We start from the raw sequence: 23,899 nt of genomic DNA on the forward strand, positions 1-23,899 counted from the left end.
TGTTTAACCTGTTGTGGACCGCCCAACGGAGATATAATACAGCAAGGGTTTTGTGCTCTGGGTCAGGGGGGACCCACTCCCGCTGTGATTGGACACATCAAGGGCCACTGATCGTTCTCAGGAGAGGCAGAACGGCAGTCTACCTATGTAAACAAGGGAGACCACCGTTATGTGAGAGGGGAAGATGGAGATTGTGTGTTTCTGCTAAGGAGGAACACAGATCTCTGTCTTCCCCTAGTCAAAGCATCCCCCAGTTAGCAAGCACTCCCTAAGACCCCTTTCACGCCACGCCGCCCATAGCGGCGCATTTCAGCCGCTAGCGGGGCGCTTTTACCCCCCGCTAACCCCCGAGAAAGGGTTAAAACCACCCACAATACGCCGCAATGGCGGCGTTTTGCTGGCGGTATTACAGCGCTGCCCCATTGATTTCAATGGGGAGCAGCGGTGAAGGAGCGGTAAACACACCGCTCTTTCACCGCTCCAAAGAAGCTGCTGGCAGGACTTTTCCTGACGTCCTGCCAGCGCCCTCAGGGCTTTCACGCTACAGACAATGGTGCAGCTGTTTTAGGGCGGATTGCAGGCGCTATTTCTAACGATATAGCGCCTGCAAAACGCCCTGGTGTGAAAGGGGTCTAAGCCCTTGTACACACGGTCGGACATTCCGACGGAAAATGTCCGATCGGACTGTGTTGTCGAATAATCTGACCGCGTGTGGGCTCCATCGGACTGTTTCCATCGGAATATCCGACGGACAAAGTTTTAGAGCTGGGCTATAAAACTTTCTGACAACATGATCCAATCGGACTTTGTCCGATTGTGTGTAGAGAATTCCCATCGGACAAAGTGCCACGCATACTCAGATCAAATTCCTAGACCAAAGCTATTGGCTACTAGCCTTAACGAAATATTGTCATCACGTTACGAACGATCGGATTTTCCGACAACTTTGTCTGACCGTGTGTATGCAACACCATTTTCGGACAAAATCTGATGGATTTTGTTGTCGAAATGTCCGACCGCGTGTACAAGGGATAAGAGTAGGAGTATGAAGTACTGGCCGGTGGTTAGCAGTTAGTACGTTGTTAGTGAATGTTAGTAGGACAGTTTCAGTGGAATGCTGCAGAAGCCAACCTGTACTCAATGTACTAAATGATACCCTGAGACAGTTGAGGAGGAAGAGAGGAGGAGGTGGTGGTGTATGTGACGCTGAAAGTACGCTGAGATGATAAATGATACTAGGCTTGTGCAATTCGTTGCATCCAAAAAAAAAATAACGAATTACAACGAATACGAAAGGAATTCTAGCGGATATAACGAATGAATTCCACATGATTCGGTAATTCTTTAAAGATCTAATGAAACAAAAGGTCAGCTCAAAGTAAATCTTATAGTCCAATCAGCTAATTAATTTTGTGCTGGAGGTTGGATTACTGGCAAAGTGTATTGCTGAGAACTGAGTTAGCAGGGTGTTGTATTGTATTTGAAATGTATTTGAGCCGATGAGAAGAGACGTTGTCATTGTGTGTGTTAAAAGATTCAATAAACAAACGACTTTCCAAATTACGAATCATTATCACGAATGTATATACATATATAAATATCGAATTTCAACGAATACGAACGAAATTATAGCGCATATAACGAATTCATTTGACAGGATTCGAGATTCAGTATAACGAATATCAACACTCTACGAATAATAATGAATTATCCAAAAATTTATTAACGTAACATAACGAATGTAACGGAAGGAACGTATGTATTTTACGAATGACAACGAACCGAAACTAAACAAAATTTTCCGTTGTGCACAAGTCTAAATGATACCATGAGGAAGAGTTGCCAACCTTGTGCAGCATTTTTTACTGACAAAACAAGGGAAATTTACTGACAGAGCACATTTAAGGACAACCTGAATAATGATAGAACTCCTTTTAAAAACTAAAACAATCAATATTTAAAGGGGTTGTAAAGGTTTGTTTTTTTATTTTCTAAATAGGTTCCTTTAAGCTCGTGCATTGTTGGTTCACTCACCTTTTCCTTTGATTTCCCTTATAAATGTTTTTTTTCTTTGTCTGAATTTCTCACTTCCTGTTCCTCCTAAGTAAGCTGTTCTGGCTGACTAACCACCGCTCGGATGATGGTGAGAAGTTTACTGAGGAGAAACCGGAAGTGAGATATTCAGACAAAGTAAAAAAAACATTTAGAAGGGAAATCGAAGGAAAAGGTAAGTGAACCAACAATGCACTAGCTTAGAGGAACCTATGTAGAAAATAAAAAACGAACCTTTACAACCCCTTTAAACAGTATAAATATGGAATGCAAACACTGACAATACACATAACAAATAATTTACCATATTTATCGGCGTATAACACGAGCCGGTATATAACACGCACCCCAAGCTTAGGAAGGAATTTTAAGGAAAAATATTTTTAGGAGGAAAGTTTAAGGAAAAAAACTTACATTTAAATGCCCATCAATGCAGCCTTATCAGTGTCCATCTGCAACCTTGTCAGTGTCATTGCAGCTTTGTCAATGTAGCCTTGTCCCAGTGACATTTGCAGACTTGTCAGCGTAGCCTTGCTCCAGTGTCATTGCCGCTTTCCAGTTTTAAAAATGGCAGCACCGAGATACAGAGCCGGATGTCCTGTGTATCTCGCCGGCGCTCGGTGGCTCTCGATGGATCATAGCCGAGTGCACTCAGCTAGACTCGGCTCCGCTCACAGGGCGGGACTGGGGGTGACTGTGAGCGGAGCCGAGATTAGCCAAGTGCACTCAGCTATGATCTCGGCAGCTCGCTCCTCCGCTCACAATCAATGGAGACCAGCGGGGGATCGGCGTACAACACGCACCCATGATTTTCCCCTGATTTTAAGGCCAAAAAAGTGTGTGTTATACACTGATAAATATCTGTTTAACACTTAAAAAAATCAACGCAGCATGACAAATTTATGGACAGTTGGAAAAGTCACAGATTTTTACAAACTGACAGTTGGCAACCTTGTCGTGAGGTATTATGCACCAGCCATCCCCTTCAATCCAATTGGATAGTCTGAATGGGTGGAAACTAGATAGATGGAAATCGACCATCAACTCTTTGTTATACCTGAGGGGTCCCAGCAATGTAGGGGTGTGAGGGGTCCCAGCAATGTAGGGGTGGGAGGGGTCCCAGTAATGTAGGGGTGTGAGGGGTCCCAGTAATGTAGGGGTGTGAGGGGTCCCAGCAATGTAGGGGTGGGAGGGGTCCCAGTAATGTAGGGGTGGGAGGGGTCCCAGTAATGTAGGGGTGTGAGGGGTCCCAGCAATGTAGGGGTGTGAGGGGTCCCAGCAATGTAGGGGTGTGAGGGGTCTCAGCAATGTAGGGGTGGGAGGGGTCCCAGTAATGTAGGGGTGTGAGGGGTCCCAGTAATGTAGGGGTGTGAGGGGTCCCAGCAATGTAGGGGTGTGAGGGGTCCCAGCAATGTAGGGGTGTGTCCATGTTTCTATCCAAGCAGGATTCTGTAAATGCATCCTTTTATTTTTTATATTGTTTGCTTGTATGAATGTCGCCCTCTTTTGTTTGTGTGACTGTGTAGCTGTATTCTATCGTCAGTGCCTAGATTGTAAATCCTTGCTAATTTGTGTGAGATTGCATCATTTGGCTGTGCTCTTGTGTTTCCTGGAATTGCAGTATTTGGCTGACAGAGGACGAGACGGCAGGTCTGATTGCATACAAATTAGTAACGGTATGTGGAAGATATCGTATCTGCCATAGGCTGGGATAAATCTGATTGCCAAACTCATTGTCTGTGTGTCTGTTGTGTATGTGTGTGGGCAGTTGGCTAGATGACTGAAAAGGATTCCAGTTTACAGGATAGCTGCTTGGGGAATCTCAGAGGCCTGTGAGTATCACTTAAATAAAACACCACCATTAGAGCGTATCATATTGTATGTAAGGATGAGCACTGGCGCGTTCGCACAGCCCACGTGCAGAGCCCGCCAGGAAGTCGGCACTGTGCTGCGCTAATCACAGGCAGTGAGACATTGTCTGCAGAGATCGGGAAATGTCTCACTGCCTGTGATTAGCACAGCGCAATGTCAACTTCCTGGCGGGCTCTGCACGTGGGCTGTGCGTACACGCCGGAGCTCATCCTTAATTGTATGTGAGATTTTCATCTGCCTGCGTTTGTCCAGCCAGCTGGAATTTGGGAGTCCCCCTAGTGGTGGCAGGCAGTAACAGACTGAGTGAGTGTTCATGCTAACCCCAGAAGTAATATTAACCAGTTTTAGCTAACCTGTAACCAGGGCCAGTGCTAGTATTTTGTCTGCTCAGGCAAAAGTGAATTTTGCAGCCCTCCACAATGGCAATGTGTAAAGAGCCCCCCCACCTGGTTATGCATTCCCCACTTCCCCTCGCTGGCTATGGGCAGCTGGCAGGTAAGGCAAACTAAAACTTCCATGCTGTGCCTTGTAGGAGAGAAGGCACAGTGTTGGGGATCAGAAGACCGGTATTTTAAAGAGGAAGTAAAGCCTCTTAAGAAAAAAAAATAAAAAGACACCCTGCAAGGCAAAGGCATAATGAGCTAGTATGCATAGCATACTAGCTCATTATGAATTACTTACCTGAGATCTAAGCCCCCGCAGTGGTCCTCGGTCACCACCTCCATCGCCGCCATGATACCCGGAGTGACTTCTGGGTATCGCGGCTCCAACGCTGTGACTGGCCGGAGCCGCGATGACGTGACTCCCGTGCATGCGCGCTGGTGCCGCCACTAACGGCATGATCGCCGTTAGAAACAGCACGCTCAGTGCGCCTGTGCCCGATGTCTACTGCACATGCTCCGTAGGCATCGGTGCCGCTATTCTTGTAAATATCTCCTAAACCTTTTAGGTTTGGGAGGTATTTCTTGCACCTACATGTAATCTAGGCTTACCTGTAGGTTAACTTGGTCGTAAGGGGTTTACAACCACTTTAACCATTGGAGTCACAAAGCCATTTTTAAACATTTTTGTTCACATGGTTTAAATATAATTTTAGGCCTGAAGATTACTTAAAACATCCAAAAGATTGTATATTTTCTGAAAGCAGACAACCTAGAGAATAAAATATTGGTACCGTAGTTCCATTTTTTTTTTTATGTTACATAATATTAGTGCAACGGTTTATGAACTGCAAAAATTTCAGTAAAAAAAAATACACTAAAGTTCATTTTGATGGTAAAATATAAAAGATAAGGTTGTACCAAGTACATAAATACGCAACATGTCAAACCTTAAAATTGCGTGTGCCTGTAAAATGGTGAAAAACGTCATTACTTTATATTTTTTCACATCACGTGGTTGTAGAACAGCAGCTTCAAAGCTTTTATCATTTCCACATTGAAAGCTGACAATGCATGCACACATTCAAAAAGCACATGTCTGCAGCAAGCTAAAACTCCAAATCCCCAGCAAGAATTTAGAATACCGCACCACCCCATCCTGGCGCCCTAAGGAAAAGAAAATGCCGCTCCAGGTGAGTGATGGAACCAGGTGGGCAGGAGAATGGACTCCTCCCAGGGGTGTTAGCCTCAGCTCGCCGGCCGTGCAATTTGAATGAAAAGAATGGACTCCTCCCAGGGGTGTTAGTCTCAGCCCGCTGGCCGTGCAATTTGGATGAAAAGAATGGATGGCTGCACACCGAAGTAGTGATGAATCTCTTTATTGTAAAATCCATAACATGAATAACACCACAGGACAGGCAAACAGGTACAGGTAGACGCGTTTCATACAACGCCGCTGCGCTTATGGTTGCGTCAGCCCTGCCTGTAACTGCTAGTGGGAGCAATATGTAGGTCTGTAAAGCCTGTACGCAAGCCTGCCTAAAATATTACTAAACCCAGGACCCTGAATTTATTATCTGGTCTCCCACAGTATGCAGAACATGGAAATGCAATTATTCTAGTAAATATAAACTGCTAAATGTCTTCTTTTTATCAGCAGTATAAAGCAGTTTTGTGACTTCTATCAGTGTCTGGTTAAAGCTTGTAGGAGGAGTTTTCATTTTCCTCTGACTGTCTTACTGCTAGTAGCTAGGGCAGCACAGTGGTGTAGTGGTTAGCACTTTCACCTAGCAGCAATAGGGTCTCTGGTTCAAATCCTGACCACGACACCATCTGCCTGGAGTTTGCATGTTCTCCCTGTGCCTGCGTGGGTTTCCTCCGGGTACTCTGGTTTCCTCCCACACTCCAAAGACATGCTGGTAGGTTAATTAGACCTTGTCTAAAAAAATTGGCCTTAATATGTGTATGTGTATGTCAGTGTTGTATGTGTTTGTAAGCGTGTCAGGACCTTATGGGGTAAAGGACCACGCAAAGCCGTCGATGGACTCTGGTGGCAAGAAAGCGCCCTGAGGCGATTCAGTTCGCATAGGTAGCGCTATACAAGTCACTCACTGTCCTATGAGGCTGCAGGACCCCTGACCCTCTGTCTGACAGTGCTGATTTGCCCTGTGCTAATCCAATGCAGCCTCCCAAGAAAAAAAAAAAAAATCCTCTAACAATACACACAAAACTGAGCACGTGCAGAGTGCAACCAAGGCTCTGTTCTATCAGGGGATGGATTGAGGACAGTGGAAGAATAGAAGGATCAGAGAAGACAGGATCAGGCAGCTTTTTTACACAATACAGAGGATTAACCCCTTAGGTTTCACAGTGAGTATAACAAGCCTGCTTTACTGCATATACAGGCTGATTTTACTTTTGTGAGTTTAGTAACATTTTAACCTTGTCGAGACCAGGCAAATTCTGAGATTTCTCTCATGCATGTAAAAATCTGCATTTTTTTTTTTGCTTGAAAATTACTTAGAACGCCCAGATAATATATATTTTCTGAAAGCAAAGGCACTGGAGAAAAAAAATGGTGGTGGTTGCAATTTGTTACGTCACATGATATTTGCGCAGCTGTTTATCAAACGCAAATTTTCTGAAAAAAATACACTTTCATGAATTTTGGTGCACACAAATAAAATATAATGCCAATTTTTTGGTAAAATATAAAAGATAATGTTACAGGTTACCAGTTTAGAGTTAAAGCGGAGGTCCACCCTGAAGTGGACCTTCCGCTCATCGGAACCCTCCCCCCCTCCGGCGCCACAATTGGCACCTTTCAGGGGGGAGGGGGGTGCAGATACCTGTACAGTACAGGTATCTGCACCCACTTCCGGGATAGCTCTCTGCGGAAAGGGGCGTACATTACGTCCCTTTCCGCAAGTGCCCGCCCCTTTCCGCAAGTGCCCCGCTGCCTGCTGGGAAACGCACAGATCCCAGAGGCAGCGGGGACCGTCCTTATTGCGCAGCGCGACTCGCGCATGCGCAGTATGGAACTGGGAAATGAAGCCGAAAGGCTCCATTTCCTGATTCCCATACCCAAGATGGCGGCGGCAGCACCCGAGAGACGATCTACAGATCGGCTTCGGGTGCCGACATCGCGGGCGCGCTGGGCGGGTAAGTGTCACTATTTTAAAAGTCAGCAGCTGCAGTATTTGTAGCTGCTGGCTTTTAAAAAAAAAAAAAAACGCGGAGTCCCGGCGGACTCCCGCTTTAACAGACGGTCTGGTGCTAGAATTCTTATCCCTTCCCTCATTTGCAGATACCTCACATATGTGGTGCGATCACTGTTTACATATGCGTGCAGGACCTACCTTGCATCTGGTCCTGGCTACCCATTGGAACAAGAGAGCCTGGGAAAGGAGGCAGCAGGGGGGGGGGGGAGTATCACTTTTATCGAAAAGCTCATTGCCGGTTTGAAAACTTTACACCAGGATGGCTACAGCATTATCCTGGCATAACCACTTCCCAACCAGGACATACATATATACGTACGGCAGTTTGGGAAATGGTTAAAGCTGAATTTCCGGTAAAAAAACTTTTTTTTTCGCTACAGCTTTTTTTATTTTTTTCAAACTAATACAGAGGAAAAAACCCTGAGGCTTCTTCCGAAGCTCATATTGGGTAAAGTTGTCAGTTGTAGCCACATAGATATAGTGGGGACACTGACACCTTTCCCCGTAAGTAGGAGGGTCTTTTTAGCATAAAAATTATAGTATTTGCAGCAGGCGCGTCCTATATTTAGAAATGGCTAGGTCTCCAAAAATACCAAGACGGATGCAGCTGCTGCTGGCTGTCCCCCAGGGCAGGTATGGCTGGCAGCCACACTGTATCCTGGCCTAGGCTGACAAGGCCCAGGCCTAGGGCAGCACTTTGCAGGGGGGAAGCCCGGAAAGAGTCCCCGCCGGCTTGCGCTACACTATTAGTGTAGCGCCAGTCTTATGGGCCGGACTGGGCTGAGAGGAAAGTTAATCTAGCACCCCCATAAATCAGCACTGCTTCTGGTATGCGGGCGCCGGCATTCCGCATCTGTGGTGGTGGTGGGGAGGGGGGAGGTGGTCGCCGCTTCTAATTTTGGCTGTTCTATCATCCTGGACCACAAACCTTCCTCACTGTGCTATATGTTTTCTGCTGCGCCATTGGCATGGTTATATCTTCTTAAGCCATCTCCATAAAATTATCAGAAATTTGTGCTTAAAGTAGAACTATAGGCAACACTTTTTATTTTCATGTTGGATAGCATAAGGGAGAGTTATAGCCCCTGTCAGTTTATTTTTTAGCATCCCTATCTCATTGGAGAGATTTCTCTTCACTTCCTGCCCCATAGCCAAACAGGAAGTGAAAGGAAATCTATGCTAATTAAGGGAATCCATTGCCTCCCCCCCCCCCCAGCCCTCAGAACTAGTGTCCCCACTTGAAAATTTCAGGGCGGGTCTTAAACAGCAAGGGGTGTGGCCTTGACAGGAAGGGGTGGGTCATATTTAAATTAGAGGGTGCACGAGTCAAGCCTAGGGCAGCACAAAACCTAAATACACTACTGGCTGGCTGGTACTGCTGGCTGTCCCTCAGGGTGGGTATGGCTGGCAGGCACTGCTGGCTATTCCCTCAGTGTGGGTATGGCTGGCAGGTACTGCTGGCTGTCCCTCAGGTTGTGAGTGGCTGGCTGGTACTGCTGGCTGTCCCTCAGGTTGTGAATGGCTGGCTGGTACTGCTGGCTGTCCCTCAGGGTGGGTATGGCTGGCAGGTACTGCTGGCTGTCCCTCAGGGTGTGAATGGCAGGCAGGTACTGCTGGCTGTCCCTCAGGTTGTGAGTGGCTGGCTGGTACTGCTGGCTGTCCCTCAGGTTGTGAATGGCTGGCTGGTACTGCTGGCTGTCCCTCAGGGTGTGAATGGCTGGCAGGTACTGCTGGCTGTCTCTCAGGTTGTGAATGGCTGGCTGGTACTGCTGGCTGTCCCTCAGGTTGTGAATGGCTGGCTGGTACTGCTGGCTGTCCCTCAGGGTGTGAATGGCTGGCAGGTACTGCTGGCTGTCCCTCAGGGTGTGAATGGCTGGCTGGTACTGCTGGCTGTCCCTCAGGTTGCGAATGGCTGGCTGGTACTGCTGGCTGTCCCTCAGGGTGTGAATGGCTGGCTGGTACTGCTGGCTGTCCCTCAGGGTGTGAATGGCTGGCAGGTACTGCTGGCTGTCCCTCAGGGTGTGAATGGCTGGCTGGTACTGCTGGCTGTCCCTCAGGGTGTGAATGGCTGGCAGGTACTGCTGGCTGTCCCTCAGGGTGTGAATGGCTGGCAGGTACTGCTGGCTGTCCCTCAGGTTGTGAGTGGCTGGCTGGTACTGCTGGCTGTCCCTCAGGGTGTGAATGGCTGGCTGGTACTGCTGGCTGTCCCTCAGGGTGTGAATGGCTGGCAGGTACTGCTGGCTGTCCCTCAGGGTGGGTATGGCTGACTGTCCCCCAGGCTTGGTATAGCTGGCAGGCACTGCTGGCTATTCCCTCAGTGTGGGTATGGCTGACAGGTACTGCTGGATATCCCTCAGGGTGGGTATTGAGTGGCAGGTAGTGCTGGCTGTCCCTCAGGGTGGGTATGGCTGGTTGGTACTGCTGACTGTACCCTAGGGTGAGTATGGCTGGCAGGTACTGCTGGCTGTCCCCTATCGCTCGTAGCTACTGTCTCAAGCGGAGTGCATTTGGTATCACTCGACCTGTGACAGGCGCCAGCTCTATACAGGTAGTATCGGCTCTGCTCTCCACTGCAGTCACATGCTTCCGATACCACCGGCTCCATTCTTCAGACTGATGCTCTGGGATGGTGATCTTGGCTTGACGACCCGCCACCCCAGAGTAAGAGGTGGTGGGCCACAACAGGGGGCGCCGGCTGGACGCCACTGCCTTAAAGAGGAGGGCCGGTTAAAAAAATAATAATTTAAAAGTCAGCAGCTGCAAACACTGTAGCTGCTGACTTAATAAGCCGACTTACCTGTCCACGGCGCCCGCGATGTCGGCCGGCCGAGGCCGACCCGTCCCTTGGCTCTCGGGTCCCGGCGCCGCCATTCTATCTAAGGGAAACAGGCAGTGGAGCCTTGCGGCTTCACTGCCGGTTTCCTACTGCACATGCGCGAGTCACGCAGCACTTTGTGAATGGGGCGCGCTGTGTTCTGGGACACACAGTTCCCAGAACACAGCGCGACCCATTACCCAGAAGACGCCGCACGGAGGAGAGAAGAAAGAAGATCTCCGCGGAGGAGGAAGAGGCAGATTAGGATGATGTGCCTAGCAACAGGCATTTCTGGTAAGTATAAAAAATAAAAAAATTTAATTTTTTTTTTTTTTTATGATTTTTTTCTAATTTGTAATGTCTTTTTTTTTTCAGGGTGGCCCTCCACTTTAAGATGATCTGACGAAGACGCACACTCCCGCTCTCTTCTTCATTGAGAAACGTTCTTTTACTGATTGCACTGCCTGTAATCTGATCTGTGAATGGGGAGGGGGGTGGGGAAATCATGTGACTGATCAGGTTCTCCCCCATTTACAGATCATGTTATAGACAAGTAATAAGTTAAAGTGGAAGTAAACTCCCCTATAGTTTTCAGCCAAGGAAGCTGCCATCTTTGCCTCTGTTTAATCTTCAACTGCTATGGTGCTGCACATGTGATTCTTTATGACACCAGCCATTGGATGGTTTGATAGTTTGGCTGAGAGCACAGCCAATGTGCAGTTAGCATTCCCGGCATGCCTTTTTTTTAACTGTTTAAATCCATGGGTTTACTTCCACTTTAAAGAACTATTCTCAACAGAGGAAAGGACAGAAGAGAGTGAATTTCCTCATTAGATCATCTTTAGTGCAGCTGAGCCCGGAGAGCAGAGGCTATTAAAGAATATGTAAACCCAACATTTCTTATTCCTGATATGTTGCCCTGTTTTCTCTTTGTATTGCTTCCTTTATGTGAAAAAACTGGTGTACCTACCAGTCCCTCTACTTTCCTATTAAAGGTGACCACACTAGGCAGGAGAGCACACCATTCTCTAGCTATGCTGAGAACTCGGTGTGCTCTCCTCCATTGATCAGACTTGTTCTCACACCAGGGTGACCAGATGTTCCCGGACTGAGGACACTGCTTCCGGAACAAGTCTGTGCCCGGTTTTGTCCCCGGATTCAGGGGCCGCGCCAGATAGAAGCTTGGGGGTGCTAAACCACCCTCACAAATTCTTTAAGCACCCCCACACAGCACCACCAAAATCAATACCAGTTCTTGTATGTGTCACAGTGTTTTTTAAAATGTTATTCTACTTGTAAATCCTGTACTGATGCCAGAAAGCTGGGGACTCTTTTTTTTTTTTTTCCTGTGGAGGGATACAGTGGCTCCCCTCCAAATAAGCCAATGATTTTTAGCTAGACCTGGAAGGCAGATTTCATAGGCGGATTGATATACAGCCTCTTTGCTGCCTTCTCAGCCAATAGGAAAGTGCTGAACCCGTCCCCTTCTCCAGCCGCCTTCTTTGAGTAGTGAGATCATGGAATAGAATAGAGAGATTCTCCAGCTCCTGGCTACAATGAGTGAGTTTTGCCTGCACTTGTTCTAAATAGAGTGAGGAACAGCTTCTGTCAGCATGAAGAGCACAGGCTCATTTCTGGGGTGTGGTATAGTGGAAGTTAATAGGGCAGCTCGAGAACAAGACCATCCAGGCCTGTATTCTGACACCAGCAAGGCTTTTGGTAAAGCTCCTCCATGGGGCTGACAGAGCACACACATCCTGCATTACTTTCTGCCAGCACAAGGCTCATGGCTCTTACAATACAGAGGCTCTGACAGGGAGAAAAGAATGCTGGATCTCTGTGTGTTCTGTCCATCCATCCATTTATCTATACTTCTGCTTCCCTTATCTTTGACATAAACATTTCTGGTGACACAATACAAGATAAATAGATTGAAAAAATTATTTTGTCCTCTGGTGTCATTCTAATCTGTTTCCCACTCTTTAGAAACAAGCCCGCTCTCTTGCAGACAGGTGGCTGAGCCCATTTTGTGTAATTTCAGTTGAATTTCCTCTATACAGGCAACCCAGATGCATTGTACAGCCTGTCATTGGCATGAATATTTGTATGCTTCTTTATATATACAGTGGTGCCATCATAAATACAGCAGCATACAACCATTCATATCAATGACAGGCTGTACACTGCACCAGGACTGCCTGGATGGAGGAAATTCAACTGTAATTACACAGAATGGGCTCAGCTACCTGTGTGCAAGAGACACGAATCTCAAAAGTAACGTGAGCTTTCCTTCTATACTATCTCCCCCTCCTCATGTGTCCTGCAATCTATTAAAGAGAATCAGCCAATTCACACCTGTGAACTCCATGTAGCACGCTCCTAAACTCTGCACTCTGTACAGACCATGCTCCTAAACTCTGCACTCTGTACAGACCATGCTCCTAAACTCTGCACTCTGTACAGACCATGCTCCTAAACTCTGCACCCTGTACAGACCATCCTCCTCAGTCTTACACTTTGTATGTTGCATCCTCCTGAGCCCTTCATTCTGTACGCAGCATCCTTCTGAGCCCTTCACTCTGTGCGCAGCATCATCCTGAGCCCTTCAATCTGGGTGCAGCATCATCCTGAGCCCTTCACTCTGTGCGCAGCATCCTCCTGAGCCCTTCACTCTGTGCGCAGCATCCTCCTGAGCCCTTCACTCTGTGCGCAGCATCCTCCTGAGCCCTTCACTCTGTGCGCAGCATCCTCCTGAGCCCTGCACTCTGTGCGCAGCATCCTCCTGAGCCCTGCACTCTGTGCGCAGCATCCTCCTGAGCCCTGCACTCTGTGCGCAGCATCCTCCTGAGCCCTGCACCCTGCATGTAGCATACTCTTGAACCCTTCACATAGCATCCCCCTGCACGTAGCATCCTCCTGCACCCTGCACGTAGCACCAGTATACAGGGGCACACTGACCACCAGTATACAGGGGCACACTGACCACCAGCATACAGGGGCATGCTGACCCCCAATATGCAGGGCCAGTAGTTACCTGTATACAGATGACATAACAAATCAAGTAAAACAACTACCATGCAACTAAAAAAATCTCAAAAGTAATAAGAGAATCTTGTTAGCTGATTCCCTCATCTAATGTGAAAATTATAGAAATGGACTTGTAAGTGCAATGGTAAAAACTGTAAATGAATATCCAGTGCAAATCAATCAATGTATTGCAATATAGTATAGATGGTGTCACCCGCTAGAGGGTCTCACCACTATTTGTACATTGCAGCTCTGCAATATTTATTACCTTATGCAGAGAAAGTGACACCATCACTACTATGTTCTAATACATGGGTTGATTTGTATCTCTGTTATTATTATTATTATTATTATTATTATTATTATTGTATGCAGGGAGTTTCATCATTATTTGCACATTGAAAATCTGCAATTTCTCAAAATATTGTTGCAGAGGGGGTGACACCATCACTACTATATTGCAATACATTGGTTGATATGCACTGGATATTCATTTATAGGTTTTACCATTGCACTTATAAGTCCATTTTGTAGAATTGTATAAAGGATAGGGTCGTGCTGCATTTTTTGGCTTTTTATTGGTATACTGAGGCCAGGACATGCTGATCACCATTGTACGCCATGAAGAAACCTCCACTTACTGGCCACGCCCATGTGCTGGCCACACTCACTTTTAACCACGCCCACATGCTGGCCACACTCCCTTTTGACCACGCCCACAAGTGTGCGGTAGCAGCGCTTCTCATGCAGCATTAGCACCCTCACTTTTACCTCAAGCACCACCATAGCACCCTCCCAAAAAAATTGGCTGGAGCCGCCCCATCCCTCCCTCCAAGTTTTTTCTCTATCTTATCATTTGGTAGTAATATCCCCAAAAAAAAGTTTAATTTTTTTTTTTTATCTCATGGATGAAATGTGAGAAATACCTTAAATTATACAATCATTCCATAAACACCTATTATATACACTGCATATATAGTTTGAGGAAAATATGCTTATAAAATAGTTTACCATTTTCCAATAAAAAAAAAAATGTCCCCGGATTTCATGAAAAATCTGGTCGCCTTATCTCCTCCACCCCACCTGCACCACTTTCCGCTGGGTAGTTTAGTGTCCTGCTGTTTGTCCTCCCCCAGCTCTTATGCAGCTGAGAACAGAGGGATTGTGATCACTTATAAAAAAAAAAAGGAAAAAAAAGTGTTTATGATGGTTTTTTTTTTTTCATATCAATGTACGGTATATACAATTGTTTATTTTTTTAATTGAATGGGTTGTTTTACAAGGTGAGGGTTTACATACACTTTAACCCCCATGGCGATGGAATTTCCACAGAAGGAAGGCAAGGTTCGCACATATGTGGCTCAGGGTATACGTGCTAATCGCACACGTTCTCCGACCCGTAGGCAAAACGTTGCTGCTCTTTAGCAGAGGTGACATTAATTCATAATTACACCTCCACACACCGGAAAATGCTGTGTGTTTTTGGGTGCACGAAACCGCATGGTGACGCAGTGTCATGTGGTTCCGTGTGGCCGCGTTTGGAAAAAAAGGGTTCCCCCGCATTTCCAGCAACTCTTTCAAATTAATGGGCTGCTCTCTCTCCGTGCAGGCATGGCATGCAAGTCCCACATATGGGATAACCTAGCTGAAAAGGACAGGGCAGCCCTTCTGTAAGATTTCTGCAGAAGCCAGGAGCCTGCACATCGTGGGACATTACAGGTAATGAAGCTGCAGAGAAAAAAAAATCACTAAACTTTAGATTTAGATCCCTTTCACACTGGGGCGTTTTTCAGGCATTTTTCATGCGCTTTAGCATTAAAAAAAGCGCCTGAAAGAAGCTGCAACTGCAATCCCAATGTAAAAGCCCGAGTGCTTTCACACCAAGATCCCTTTCACACTGGGGCGTTTTTCAGGCGCTTTAGCGTTAAAAAAAAGCGCCTGAAAGAAGTTGCAACTGCAATCCCAATGTAAAAGCCCGAGTGCTTTCACACCAAGGCGCTGCACTGGCAGAGCGTCAAAAAAAGTCCTGCAAGCAGCTTCTTTGCAGCGCTTTTGGAGCGGTGAATACAACGCTCCTAAAACGCCCCTTCCCATTGAAATCAATGGGAAGCGCTTGTAAAACGCCCGAAAAACGCCTGAAAAACGCTATTGGCAGCAGCGTTTTGTGGGCGCTGGTAAAGCGCTGCTAGTTTAAGCGGCGCTTTACGAGCGTTTTTCGGGCGCTGACATTTCACATTGGGACTGCAGATGAGGCTTCTTTCAAGCGCTTTACAGGCGCTTTTTTTAACGCTAAAGCGCTTGAAAAACGCCTGAAAAACGCCCCAGTGTGAAAGGGGTCTTAAGCTAAGCGTGTACTGACCTGCGGTCTGAAGAGCAAGGTAATTTGTGAGTAGTGGCAGATTAGATATTAATGTGTGTGTGTGTAGTTTACAGGTTTTACCTGTGTCTGCATTGGGGAACTCGGGGCGTCTTGCGATAATTGGCCAGTGTGCTGGCTGATTTCCAAGGACATGTGACAGGCAGTGTAGTTATACCTTGCATATCGATCAGCCTCCCTCATCCTTGTACTTTGCACCCTTGTTCATTAGGCAGCCCGTGTACTGTGGGCGCACGGGTGCTACCCAACATCAATGTGCCTGGTGCCTTTCAGGATGCATGGATTCCTATGGCAGCGGTGGGAGGGGGTGGTACTTTTTGAAGCACCTGATTAGAGCCAGAGGCTCTAATAGGCTTCAAAATAGGGTGGGCTCAGGGTGCAGAGAGTGCGCCCTGATCCGACCCAATTGTGTGACAATAATGAATGAATTTTCGCTATTTTCACACTAACCTTCCTCCCCACCAATCATGAGGCAGGGCATCGGACCTGTTTCCTGATTGGCCAAAGCCCCAGGCCACCCTATTGGATGCCCTGGCGCTCAGGAAGAGAAGCGCAGGAGACACGCTGGAGCAGAGGTCAGTAAGTCCCCTCTGTCAGAGCCGTGCACGGTGGGGGTATGGGTGGTGCTGCCAGAGCCATGAGCCCCGCAAGTGGGGGGGGGGGGTCGGTGGGGGCAGTGGCTGCATTTGATGTGCACAGGTGGCTGCATTTGATGTGCACAGGTGGCTGCATTTGATGTGCACAGGTGGCTGCATGTGATGGGCACAACTGGCTGCATATTATGGGCACAACTGGCTGCATATACTGGACATAAGTGGCTGCATATGATGGGCACAGGTGGCTGCATTTGATGGGCATAATGGCAGCATTTGATGGGCATAATGGCTGCATTTGATAGGCACAGGTGGCTGCATTTGATGGGCATAATGGCTGCATTTGATGGGGGGAGGAGTTCAGTATTTTTCAGTTTGTTTGCGCCCACCCCCCCCCCCACCCCAAAAATTTTGAGCACCAGCCGCCACTGTTCATTACACACATTAATTAGGTACTTTGTGCTGACATACTGGGATGAGTCTTTGTGTAATTTTTGTACTGTTCAGTGTTGCCCTACCTATGTGCTAGTTATTATTCCAAGCCCTGCTAATCCTTTTCTTATTTTATATATATAATAAAAAGGTCCTAAAAGAATAGCAGAAGCCAGGAAAGTGGTGTAAGCCTGAGTTATTGCCGTATTGGTGGTCGTGGTGGGGCCTTGAGTTTTTAGGATGTACCATTTAGGGTTAAACACTTGGGGTCCATTCACATTGTGAATGCGCCCGCACTCTGATTAGATGAGAGAAACCCCTGCGAGGGTTCCTGCACATAGCTGCAGGAGGCAACCCCATTGAAAGCAATAGGAGGCTGCATGAGCGAATACATGCAAGTGGTCACGATTTGCAGGAACCCCCGCTGAGGTTATTGCATCTAATGGGAGTGCGGGGCATATTCGCAGGTGTGAATCCACTCTGAATGCTGGCTGTACACAGGTCCGTTTTTTTTTTTGTTTTGTTTTTTTTTGTTTCGCCAGAAGACTGACAAAAAAAATAATAAAAAAAATAAAAGATTCCTTCATTTACATCAACAGGGTAGAAGGGGTAAACCTCTCTGCCGAGACATTGTATTCTGATGGCAGAATCTGCCTCTGGAAGCCCTTGTACACACAGTCGGATATTCTGATGGACAATGTCCGATCGGACCGTGTTGTCGGATAATCTGACCGTGTGTGGCCTACATCGGACTGTTTCTGTCGGAATATCCGACCGACAAAGTTTTAGAGCTGAGCTATAAATTTTTCCGACAACATGATCCGATCGGACTTTGTCCGATTGTTTGTAGAGAATTCCGATCGGACAAAGTGCCACGCATGCTCAGATCAAATTCCTAGACCAAAGTTATTGGCTACTAGCCTGAACGTAGTCCCGTCGTAACGAAATAACGTCATCACGTTACGAAAGATCGGACATCTTTTGAGCAGGAATGGCCAGACACTGATCGAAATTTGTCTGCTTCCTGCTGATCCGCTCAAATAACTGCGGCCCTTTGGTGTTACAGTGGCAGGGATTCCACCTTATAAATATAGGGGCCTTGCGTGGCTCGGAAATGTTGCGATATGTGTACCTTGTGACCATGTGAATAAAGCTTTGGACCCTTTTGAGGGATCCTTGGTGTGCCGATGACAATTCTACACTTTGATTATCTATGGCTATATACCATCTATGTCTGTGGTATATCCATTGTCTATGGATATACCATCTCTGCAGTGTTTCAGATTTGGGTTTTTAGGCCCTAGAGCTCTGTGTACAAGGTCAAGTTCCAGAGGAGCATCTTTCTCTTTTTGCAGCAGATCATTAAACAATAGCGACAATTGCAGGGGCTAGGTCTTTGGTTTCCACAGACACTGGTAGGCCTCGTATGCGTATATTATTACGTCTGATCCTGTTTTCTTGGTCATCTTGATGGTACATTAGCTGTTGGATCTGCACGGTGGGTTCATGTAAAATTACCTCATGTGCTTGTAGTGTAGAGCAGTGTTTCTCAACTCCAGTCCTCAAGGCGCCCCAACAGGTCATGTTTTCAGGTTTTTTAATTATTTTGCACAGGTTATTTGATCAGTTCCACTGCCTTAGTAATTACCACAGCCATGTCACCTGAGGGAAATCCTGAAAACATGACCTGTTGGGGTCGTCTTGAGGACTGGCGTTGAGAAACACCGGTCTATGGTTTCCAGCTTGGTGGTCATTACCGTAGCCTTTTTCAGGAACGTGTACATGGGGCAGGCCCGTCTTTAATATAGATTGGACCCTGGGCAAAAAAATTTCTTGGGGGGGCCCCCCCAAGCAATTTCCCTCTCCACCTTCTCTGAGGCATACAATAAATAGCAGCTTGACTTAAAATTCGTTTTCTGTATCAGATCAGGCAGCAATTGCGAATGGTTGCCAGCAATTACAGCATATCATTACTGCTTACTGATTAGTTGCTAGAGGTTACAGCACATCACCTCCTCACAGCAGGGGAGCATGATATACATAGAAATGCCGCCTTTATTTACATATCAATGCCACCAGCAGCAGCTATTTACTCAGTATTGTCACTGCTATTTACATACGAATGCCTGTTTTTTACATGTAAACACAGGGTCTGCCGGTGAGTCATCTGCACACAACAATAGGCAGAGCTGGGCAGCATTAGTACCAGCACTTCACATTGAGATATTGGGACACAGCACAGGAATAAAACTTCAAGGGACAAGGTTATTTAAACCTGGATAGTTGGCAAGTATGAGGCAGCTGTTTTGGGCCCCACAACAATCACAGGGCCCAGGGCAGCTGCCCCTTTTTCCCTGCCTTAACCACTTACCACCCGGCCAATGTACATATACGGCTGGGTGGGAGCCGCCTCCTTCTGACTGGACGTTCAGGAACGTCCTTCAGAAGGAGGGGGATCGCGCGCGCGTGCCCGCGCATCGGCGCAATCCCGATGCGCTCGTGTCCCCCGGACACGGCACATCTCGGATCGGCAGGAGGGCTCTGTGATTGGCCCTCCTGATCACATGACGGCCGTGTCCAATCACGGCCATCATGTGATGTAAACAAACAGCCGGTTGCTAGGCAATCGGCTCTCCTCTCCTCACACGGAAGTCGTCGCTAAGGAGAGGAGAGCAGATCGCTGCAGCCGGCTGGTGATCAGTGAGTATGAGCTGTTTTTACAGCTTTTTACTCACTGATCACTAGTCTAGTGTCACCACCACACAGTGTAAACACACATGTCACCACAATGCACGTCACCACACATGTCCCCAAACAATAAAAAGACATGTCCCCAAATAAAAAAAACACCTGTCCCCCACATATGTCCCACTAAAATCACATGTTCCAATGATTATCTGCACACATATATACGTGATCACCTGCACACATATGTACATGATCATTTGCATACATATGTCCGTGATCACACAAACCAAATATTATACACTTAACGGAATTTTTTTTACCAAAAACATGTAGCAGAATACATTTTGGCTTACATTTATGACAAAATTAGATTTTATTGGATTTCTTTTAAAATAGAAAAAAGAAAATATTGTTTTTTTTTTCCAAATTTCCGATATTTTTGCGCTTATATCGCAAAAAATAAAAAACGGAGTCGTGAATAAATACCACCAAAATAAAGCTCTATTTGTGCGGCTTCACAATAGGGAGGAGGCCTTTCGTGAGACTTGGAGACCTTGGCAACATTTCACCTACACTGAGGCTTACCTCCGGGTGGTAGCTTTAGATGCCCGTTGAGAGAGGGTCTCTGTTCGCTGGCTTCTGGACCCTCCCCTCCCCCCCTGCGGCTTGGTGGCGCCCACGGTCACTATTTCTCTTCTTTGCTTCTTCTATTTCGTCTGTCTCTCTGTTCTGATCTCTTTTACTTCTCTTTGGCCCCCCTTCCCCCTGTCTCCCCCTGTAGTCCCTTTCTTCAGTAACCCCTTCCCCCTTATCGTTTCACCTCCTCAGTCCTTTTTCTTTCACGGTTAGATTTTGCCGGCTAGTCCATGTAGGCTGCGGTGGGTTGTGGGCTCCCCCGGGAATGACCAGTTTTCAACAATGTATGCTCTGCCCGCCTGGGGCCCGGCCCATCGCCCATCTCCCTCCTCTTCCCTTTCTTTATAAATGTGATGATTACCGCTCACCTGGGTGGGATCGGATTGCCTAATTGGTGTCGGAGGTCTTAGAGGGGAATTTAGCCCCCTGTTCGGGAATGCTTCCATGTTTAGTTTAAGCCTAAGTTGGGGGTGGTCTCTATATCTCCCACCCGGGTGCTACCGAAAGGTTTATGTTTTGAAATTCTGTATGTTTTATTAACCACTTGCTTACTGGGCACTTAAACACCCTTCCTGCCCAGACCAATTTTCAGCTTTCGGTGCTCTCACACTTTGAATGACAATTACTCAGTCATGCAACACTGTACCCAAATGAATTTTGTGTCCTTTTTTTCCCACAAATAGAGCTTTCTTTTGGTGGTATTTGATCACCTCTGGGGTTTTTATTTTTTGCGCTATAAATGAAAAAAGACCGAAAATTTTGAAAAAAAAGCATATTTCTTTGTTTCTGTGACAGAATTATGCAAATTATTAATTTTTCTTCATAAATTTTGGCCACAATTTATACTGCTACATATCTTTGGTAAAAATAACCGAAATTAGTGGATATTATTTGGTCTTTGTGAAAGTTAGAGAGTCTACAAGCTGTGGTGCGAATCGCACAAAATTGATCACATCTGATGTACTGGTGACCTATCTCGCTTCTTGTGACCCGAACAAGTCAGGAAAGTACAAATACCCCCCAAATGACCCCTTTTTGGAAAGTAGACATTCCAAGGTATTTAGTAAGAGGCATGGTGAGCTTTTTGATGTTGTCATTTTTTTTCCCACAATTCTTTGCAAAATGAAGATTTTTCATTTTCTTTATTTTTCTCCACAAAATTGTCATTGTAATAGGTTATTTCTCTCACGTGGCATGTGTATACCACAAATGACACCCCCCAAAAAATTCTGCTACTCCTCCTGAGTATTACAATACCACATGTGTGGGACTTTTTCACAGCCTGGCCACATAGAGAGGCCCAACATGCAGGGAGCGCCATCACGTGTTCTAGGAGCATAAATTACACATCTAACTTGTTGACTACTTATTACACTTTTGAAATACCAGGACAATGACACGTGACACTGATGACAGATGGCACTGATACGTGGCAATGATGACACTTATACGTGGCACTGATGACACGTGGCACTGATGACAGATGACACTAATATGTGGCACTGATGACACGTGGCACTAATACGTGGCACTGATGACACGTGGCACTAATACGCGGCACTGATGACACGTGGCACTAATATGTGGCACTGATGACACGTGGCACTGATGACACGTGGCACTAATACGTGCCACCGGTGACAGATGGCACTAATACGTGGCACCAATGACGCGTGACACTGATGACAGATGGCACTGATAAGTGGCATTGATGACACGTGACACTGACAACAGATGGCACGTGACACTGACAGGTGGCACTGATGACAAATGCCACTGATACGTGGCACTGATGACAGATGGCACTAATACGTGGCACTGATGACAGATGGCACTATGTGGCACTAATAACACGTGGCACTGATGACAGATGCCACTTATACGTGGCACTGATGACAGATGGCACTGGGGACAAATGGCACTGACAACAGGTGGCACTGGGGACAGATAGCACTGCGGGCAGGTGGCACTGGGGTGGGGTGGATTGCACTGGGGTGGATGGCACTGGGGCGGATGGCACTGGGGCGGATGGCACTGGGGCAGGATGGCACTGGGGCGGATGGCACTGGGGCGGATGGCACTGGGGCAGGATGGCACTGGGGCAGGATGGCACTGGGGGGGGGCATGGCACTGGGGGGGCATGGCACTGGGGGGGGGTGGCACTGGGGGAGGATGGCTCTGGGGGAGGATGGCACTTTTTTTTTAACTTTTTTTTTACTTTTTTTTTTTTTTTTTCTTTTTTACACTGACGGCTGCTGCAGCCGTTCTTCTCTCCCCTCTCACACGCTGTCTGTGTGAGGAGGGAGAGCGGCGCTGAGAGATGATCTCATATGTTTACATATGAGATCATCTCCCATTGGACACGCCGATCACGCTGTAAACGGCCGCTGTGATTGGCCGTTTACAGCGATCTGTGTTTGCCTGTCCCCGGGGGACACGGCAAACACAGAACTTCCGCGATGCGCGCCCGCGGCGGCGCGCATTGCGGAAGTAAACACCAGGCCGTCCAGGGACGGCCAGGCGAGGGAAGCCGCCCGCCCTAAGGCCGTCATTCGGCTATAGGGCGGGCAGGAAGCGGTTAATGTTGTCCATGCGCCTGTTATTTCTTCTGGCATTCAATAAAGGAATTACAAAAAAAAAAAAAAAAGCTCTATTTGTGCGAACAAAATGATAAAAATGTCATTTGGGTACAGTGTAGCATGACCGCGCAATTGTCATTGAAAGTGCGAGAGCGATGAAAGCTGAAAATTGGGCTGGGAAGGAAGGGGGCGAAAGTGCCCTGTATTGTAGTGGTTAAAGCGGGAGTCCGCCGGGACTCCGCGTTTTTTTTTTTTTTTTAAAAGCCAGCAGCTACAAATAGTGCAGCTGCTGACTTTTAAAATAGTGACACTTACCTGTCCAGCGAGCCCGCGATGTCGGCACCCAAAGCCGATCTCTAGATCGTCTCTCGGGTGCTGCCGCCGCCATCTTGGGTATGGGAATCAGGAAATGGAGCCTTTCGGCTTCATTTCCCGGTTCCCTACTGCGCATGCGCGAGTCGCGCTGCTCAATAAGGACGGTCCCCGCTGCCTCCGGGATCTGTGTGTTTCCCAGCAGGCAGCGGGGCACTTGCGGAAAGGGGCGGACACTTGCGGAAAGGGGCGTAATCTACGCCCCTTTCCGCAGAGAGCCATCCCGGAAGTGGGTGCAGATACCTGTACTGTACAGGTATCTGCACCCCCCTCCCCCCTGAAAGGTGCCAATTGTGGCGCCGGAGGGGGGGAGGGTTCTGATGAGCGGAAGGTCCACTTTAGGGTGGAGACGGCCCTGACATGGGGAATATTACATTTGGACTTTTCCACCATATAAATGGTACCAGGAGAAGTGTTGACGCCAGCATGTGCCAATAAAAATTTTTATTTCATTTATTGAAGTGGGAAAAATAAAAAGTACCTCAGAGACCCCCTAGCAGCAACAGGTCCATGTTTTTATTGCCTGTTAAAAAGTGACAGGTTTGATTACTGCGGGCAACACGGTCTCTTTCAAGGACAAGCTCTGCATAATTTAGTATGATGAGGTGTTTCCTTGTTGGTAATGTAAAACATGCATCTGATGACTGTCCCTCTTGGTCTGTGAGGACGCACAGGAGGAATGACCGGGGTGTGGCCATCACAAGACTATATGTTTTGGGGACATAAAAAAAACCCCTGAATGCTTTCTGCCCTTTTCATGAATTAGAGCCCATCTCCAACTATGTTTTGTAAGACGTCTGGTCAAGTCAGATGTGATGGAAATAGATTGTTAATGTGAACACCAGAAACGCGAAA

At 47.1% G+C, this 23,899-nt stretch overlaps 1 protein-coding gene across 3 annotated transcripts in view; it reads left to right on the forward strand.

Annotated features, from left to right (window-relative positions):
* The window catches only part of GARNL3 (GTPase activating Rap/RanGAP domain like 3), a 372,751-nt gene that overhangs the window by 171,048 nt on the left and 177,804 nt on the right, over positions 1-23,899 (forward strand). The gene's annotated exons all lie outside the window — the stretch shown is intronic.

This window comes from Lithobates pipiens, unplaced genomic scaffold, assembly GCF_037356315.1.
Source record: "Lithobates pipiens isolate NorthernLeopardFrog02 unplaced genomic scaffold, aLitPip1_a1.2 Scaffold_14, whole genome shotgun sequence".
Taxonomy (NCBI): domain Eukaryota; kingdom Metazoa; phylum Chordata; class Amphibia; order Anura; family Ranidae; genus Lithobates; species Lithobates pipiens.